We start from the raw sequence: 7032 nt of genomic DNA on the forward strand, positions 1-7032 counted from the left end.
TGCATTGTTCACGGCGGACTCGTGTATGAAAATTACTTGGTTGACTGTGTCTCCTTGCTTTTGGGTGTCCCAGAAAACCTCCTCACGCCATTCTGTACTCCATGCACGATACTTTAAAATCCTATTACCTGCGGTTCTCCTGTACGCTGCACTGAATCCATAACTGTCTCTATTGGATTAATTTGTATTACGCAACAAAACAATAGATCTTAAGCTGTGACCAATATAAACGCCTTATCTCCTGCCCAACTCCTCCTGCAGGCCTCCTACAGTGGGTCAAGCCACCATTGTCGCCTATTGCAAAATTCCGTGGCGACCTCCTTGACCCCTTTCCCATGTATTAATACGGACACCACTTAGTTATCGTGTACTTAGAATATTTGAAGATGTTGTGGAATCTACAGCACTCGTTTTAGCAAAGGCGACTGGTGTGTAGGCTTTTATGCTGCACTTTTTATTTTTCGTCTTGGTGCTCCGCGTGTTATTATTAGCTAGTATTTTAACGGTAATAAGTATAATACGCACAATACGTATTAAATAATATAATAAATATGGTATTACAATTAGCGAGCTTGAATGGCAATTTACTGCTCACGATGTAAAATAAAGACTTCGGCCGAGCGGCGTCGACTACCACCACGGTGCACTTTACCACCGATAGATCATTGGCACTGAGCGCACAGATTGCACCTTCACAAACATGCTGCCTATATAAGCCGCACCGCACCCTCGAAACAGGAACGTCATGCAGCCATTCGTGACCTAGGCCTACAACACCGGCATTCATGACCTCACCTATTACTCCTCATTCTATCTGCTGTACGTGAGATTGCCCCGCACTTCCCCAGACACGATCCTCCCATTTTCGCCACATGACGCCCTTTCAGTTTCCAAGGTATCATTTCGTGCTGAAGGTGCTCGTGGAACCACTTTCGCTTCGATGAGTGGCACGTTGCGGACGCAGGCGCTTCATTGGAATTTTGCTGGGGACAAAATTTCGAGGTTTGTACCAGTTCTTTGATCAGGTACTGTGGCCTTCTCGTTATCCTGAGCCAACTGAGTGTCGAAATCCAAGTTATAGTTCGTGTTAACGCGCACAATCGCCGCTCCCGGCACACCCAGTGGCGTATCTGGCTCGGCTCAAGACCGCCACCACCGGCAACTCTGACTTGCTCGCGGACGAGATTCGTCTGTCTCCCGGGAAAATGTCACATCCCGCAGCAGACGCGATGGAGGTCTAAGAGGCTGCAGGCGTGCGAGGGATGTTCCCTTGAATGCTTACTCCTCTTCCCCTCGTCTCAAAATAAAGGTAGTCTATCTGAAGAAATAAGTGAAAAATTTGCTGTGTCCTAGTAACATAAGAATACGTCATTTTTGAATATTCATTCAGGTTGGTGCACCCGTTAAAACGTTTAGCCGCCAGCCTCGCATTAACCCTTAAAACATTATCCTTTTGAGCAGTGCTCAGCCGTGTCCCAAAGCGCACTGATTCAATTTTATTACAGATTTAGACTGAGGTCAAAACTGCAAAACCTTGCTTTTGTACGTGAGAGTGATTTATTATGTGATTTTAGGTTATAAGAACAACATTTTATTATTATAAACACCTAGAAATACACCTAAATGATAAATATCTCTTCGTAACCCTAAATGATGAAAATATACTGACCTTGGACGCCGGGATAAACATAAACCACCGCGCACGTTGAGGCTTTGCTTAGGTACATGACCGTCTCTGTTAGGCGTAACTTATTTGTGTCTGTAAAAGATTAAAGTGGTCTCTAAAATCAGATGCGGTTGTGGAAAATGATAATATAGTTTTGACAAGGTAAGTTGCTGGGCGAATTGTCTATGGCATTCCATATCTACAGCTCGACGATCGGGATATAGAAGAAAGGACCACGTAGAGGCACAGCACAGCGTTCTTTTGTGTCACTGCGCGTTCCTTTCTTTTATTCCCCGTTCGTCGCATTGCATCTGTGGAGTAATACAATTCTTGTACACTAAGCCAAGTGCTGACATCAAGGCTAGCTGGTGTTCGTGATACTTCATGTATACCTGATTTGTGAGGACTACGTGGTGCCGGGGTTCTTAACGTCCATTAATGGGTGAATTGAACCCTGTAAGAGTAAATTTGTTCGGGAGCAATGGAAGAAGCATGCGCAAAATACACCTGGCTCCTTTCACTATGAAAGGGCACAAAGTTTTAGTATTCAGTTAAGAATTACTGCATAATTATGCACGAGAAGAATCCTTTCTAATGCTCTAATCAGTTTTTCTCCTGGCAGTTAATATTGACTTAGTAATTTCAAATATAGCGGAGAAATAACAAAAGAAATGTCTCTTTGTGCTGATGGATTTCTTTTTGCAAATTGGGTATCGCTTTTTATATTTGACGATGATTTACTAAACGAACCTCAGGTATGGCGTCAGGCACTGCTTTATGCCGACAGTCACCGCGTAAAGTGCAGCGCTGGAGTCCTCAGATCGGTATCCTTTGTGCCAGTGAAATCTTTTAAGCGACTAGTGAAACAACCAACTGCGCTCTTGCGGTGCTGAGGCTTTCTACGCAGGCCTCAAATTAGGGGGCGATCAATGCGACATAATCCAATAGGTAAGCTTTGTGGCTTCGGCGTATTTGTTGGATGCGACCCTTCTGAGGTAGTTCAAATCTTCCGCCATCCCGTTACGCTCAGGGCACCTCGCAGGGCGCTCCATTTCGGCATTTTCGTACACTAAGTGTACACTAAGTTAGGGACCGGATAGAAGTTGAAGCAGACGACTACATCTACAGCGCAGCGTGAGAAACTGGTAGTCTTCCACGTTGGATTGTAGGTTGCGGCAATCGCGTAGTGGTCTAATGCAGCCCCCAGCATTTGGTATGCTTTTCTTTTTGGTGGGGAATCCTATTAAGAAAAATAATTATGCTTTTCTGTTTATACTTTTCATATTAACTGCATATATTGCAAGAATGCAGTAATTACAAGAAATTAGCTGCTACCTGGTTGCAAGCCAAATGTTACCAATAAATATTTATCATCAGTTTGACGTAAGAACATGTTTCACGGAAAAGTGACTCCTAATATAATCAATGGTTCGACGAAAGTTCGTCTGGTCAGGCATTGTAATAATGAAAAAGGAATGCGGTCACTGACCATGTCATGAAATTCAAAGACGTTTCGGAACCTCGTACGGGTTCCTTGATTACTGAGCGGGACAAGGAATTGTCGCGACTTATATACGTAACACGTGACACAAGGAACGTGCGTAGATGGGTGGCATGGTTCCTTGCACCCCGTTCATGGTAGTTGGTGTCGATTGTATGATTAGAGATTCCATCAGCCGCCGAGATGACACGTTCCTTTCCTTCGCGATGACAGTGGCGTGGTCCCAGTCAATCGTATGAGTATGCTCTTGCACATGCTCGGCAATGACGTTCGTCGTGCGATTATTATTTCTGACGTCACGTTTGTGGTCGTTATGCCTTCTGGGGAACTTTCCTGTTTCGCCAACGTAAGCCTGGGGGCAATCAGCACATGGGATCTGGTAGTTGACACCTGGAAATGCTTCAATCGGCAGTTTATCTTTCACGTTCACGAGCTGGTTACGGAGCTTGCTGGTCGGGAAGTGGGCAATGCGCATGTCATATTTTGAAAACACGCGGGATAGTGCTTCACTGATACCCTGCACGTAAGGAATGGCAGCACGCGCCTGGAATGTCTTGTTGCTTTGTGTTTCCGGCAGGAAGATCCGCTTCTGAATATTGTGGATAAAGCGACTAGGGTAACTATTCTTAGTCAGTTCTCGGTGAATCGTCCTCAGCTCGTTTTGCAATGAATTTTCATCTGAGCATATGCGCACGGCACGTGATAATAAAAACGATACCACCGACGTCTTGTGGCCAGCCGGATGACACGACATAAAATTGAGTTAGCGACCTGTATGCGTAGGCTTCCTATAGACCGAGAAGGTGAGGGCGCCCTCATCCCTGCGAACCAGTACATCCAGGAATGCAAAGAGCCGTCTTTCTCAAGTTCAAGGGTGAACTGTAGATGCGCATTCTGGGCATTTAGGCTGTCCAGGAAGCGTGTGACGTCTTGTTTCTTCAAAATGCATAAGAAGTCATCTACGTAGCGGTAGAATACTTTGGGTGCAGGAAAGAAGGTGGCTAGCACTTTTTATTCCAGGGCTTTCATTACTAAATTGGCCGTTGTAACTGATATTGACGCCCCCATTGCCGTTCCTTATGTGTGCTGATAGAAACTGCCGCCGTAGGAAAAATAAGTGTTGCCAAGGCAAAATCTCAGCAGCTCGGAAAGTTCCGGAACGTCGAAGGGTGTGCGGCCAGGGAGACCAGTGTCAGCTTCCATTGCTTTTTCACATGTAGCTACTGCTAAATCCACTGGTACGCTTAAAAAGCGATATCAGGTCAAACGAAACCATAATGTCGTCTTCATTCAGGGAGATGCCATGTAACTTAGATGCAAACGTGGACGAATTTCCGACATGCGTTGATGTCTTACCGGCTAGAGGACTCAACACCTGGTGAAGATAGCCTGATAGTCTATAAAGTGGCGATCTGGTGAAGTCGACAATAGGTTCGAAGCGGTACCCCGGGCTTGTGGACTTTAGGCAGGCCGTAAATTGCAGGAGCTGAACCGTTTGTGCACAGCAGCCGGTAATAAAGGCTCTTCTGGTGCGGAGGAACCAAACTGAACAGTCTGGCCAGCAGTTGTTGCAGCTTGGTCTGTAGTCTGCTTGTTGGGTCACGGGCTAGAGGAGTGTAAGTCCGATAGTCTCCGAGAAGGGCCAACAATTTCTTGTTGTAGTCGGTCCTGTCAAGCAAGACTGCGGTGTTGCCTTTGTCGGAAGGAAGGATGGCGATGCTGCTGTTTTTCCGCAGGCTGCGAATGGCTTGCTTTTCTGCTACCCACGACCGCGTTCTTGCACTGTTTCCGCAAACCGGAGAGCACACCAATGGCACGGGTGCGTGCCTCTTCTCGAACGGCAGAGGGAAGTTGACTAACCGCTCTTTCGATCGCGCACACATTTTCGCTTGGCCTCGGTGAAGCTTGTGTGTTGAAATTGAAACCACGGGACAGCACCACAGCCTCCTGCTCCGTCGGCGTATAGGAGGAAAGGTTGATGACGTCTTGTGCGCCTTGGGACACTTCTGGTCGGAGTGCCTGCAGTTTCCTATCTTGTGACGTTCTATGGCGACGTTCCCTCATAGTAGCGGTAAAGTTCGCGCGCAACTGCACTTCTGGAAAGTCCTCCGGCATCAGATGCTCCAGCTGCCGACGAGCAAAGAACGTTTGTGCTTCCAAAGTCCGTAGCTTCTGACGGCACTCCAGAACACGCGCCTGCAGTAGCTTCCGCTCGGCCTGTCGAATAATCTGGTGGCCCCAAGACGTGGCGACCGGTCTTCCTAGCCGCAGACTCTTCGGCGTTAAGTCCTCCCGTTTGCACGTGAGGTTGAAGTCCAGGGGCGTCTTGAACGCAGCTACCTTTGAACTCACCGAGACGAATCGGCGTATCTTCGTAACGACGTCTTGTCCATATGTGCTCCGGTAGCTAACATAATCAATGGTTCGACGAAAGTTCGTCTGGTCAGGCATTGTATTAAAGAAAAAGGAATGCGGTCACTGACCATGTCATGAAATTCAAAGACGTTTTGGAACCTCGTACGGGTTCCTTGATCACTGAGCGGGACAAGGAATTGTCGCGACTTATATCGTAACACGTGGCGCAAGGAGCGTGCGTAGATGGGTGGCATGGTTCCTTGCACCCCGTTCATGGTAGCTGGTGTCGCTTGTATGATTAGAGATTGCATCAGCCGCCGAGATGACACGTTCCTTTCCTTCGCGATGACAGTGGCGTGGTCCCAGTCAATCGTATGAGTATGCTCTTGCACATGCTGGGCAATGGCATTCGTCGTGCGATTATTATTTCTGACGTCACGTTTGTGGTCGTTAAGCCTTCTTTTTTTTTAAAAGCAACTCCTGCGAAGACCTCAGAACATTTCCTTGAAAGTTGAGGCGAACTCCTTGTGTTCATTTTTGCGGCGGCTGGGGCCTTCTTAGTTTCACGAAGATGACACTGAAAATGAAAGGCTAGCTGGCCTTTACTGATCCTGTCTGTAATCCTTTCACCTTTGTGTTACAAATAACCGCGTATGGTTGTAAAGGAAACTATGACGCGTAAAAAAGTTCGAACAGGGCTGCTTAAATTTGTTTCTCTTTTGAGCGCTTCATGCTTGAAATATCTGACAACACATTGAGTGTTTAATGAAGAAGCGATCTGATTAAGTTACCGAGCTTGAAGAAATATTATTCGTGTTTCTTTGTACGCTAAGCTGCAAGCTACAACATGCGTAGCTAATATTGATCGCGGAACACGCGCACCGCTGACATGATAGCGCTCCTAAATTCATGTGGGATAAGGTAGAATTTCCTTACTATGCTTATACAAAACTCTTAGGTTTGAGCAGAGGAGAGAAATGTGTTTAAAATCATACCTCTGTTACGTAACAGGAGTATATCCGATGGCCCGTTTTCCAAACGGTGCGTGAAAGTTGCATAAAACGTTACCTTGAAGTGGTCTTCCACCCTGCGAAAAACAAATAATATTAACGCGATATCCTTCCTGTGTTTATTTTAGTTGCATATCTTACATCCTGTTATTAACAGAAGACCGTCTTCGAAGCTGGCAACTTGATTCTTCATTGCACTGATAGTGGTCTAGCTGGCATATCGGTGTTGAATCGCCCAAATTACTTGTTGAGAATGTCCATATTCTTTCACTTGTGTTGACGAACTGTAAAAGAAATGTGCATGCTGATTAAGTGTTGCTGTCTTAGTTTCCGGCTGGATTTTTGGCAACTGACAGAAATGCATCGAGGTTGCAACTATTTTTCTTTCACAGGCAAGTTTCGCAAGTTTCGCGCAGGGAAATATTCCTGCACAGGATCCGTCTGGAAGTCTCACCCATCGAGCAGGGCCTTTGGCACACTTCGACGCGGTATTATCAGGG

The 7032-nt window shown here is 46.3% G+C and overlaps 1 long non-coding RNA gene across 1 annotated transcript; it reads right to left on the bottom strand.

Moving 5' to 3' along the window:
• Window positions 1-1723: 1723 nt before the first annotated feature.
• On the bottom strand, window positions 1724-6754 carry LOC144134940 (uncharacterized). The gene is made up of 3 exons (XR_013315314.1): window positions 6674-6754; window positions 6518-6609; window positions 1724-1759 (listed from the first exon to the last, which is right to left on the bottom strand). It is a non-coding gene; the product is annotated as an uncharacterized LOC144134940 (long non-coding RNA).
• Between the last annotated feature and the right edge of the window lie 278 nt (window positions 6755-7032).

Source organism: Amblyomma americanum, chromosome 5 (assembly GCF_052857255.1).
Source record: "Amblyomma americanum isolate KBUSLIRL-KWMA chromosome 5, ASM5285725v1, whole genome shotgun sequence".
Taxonomy (NCBI): Eukaryota; Metazoa; Arthropoda; class Arachnida; order Ixodida; family Ixodidae; genus Amblyomma; species Amblyomma americanum.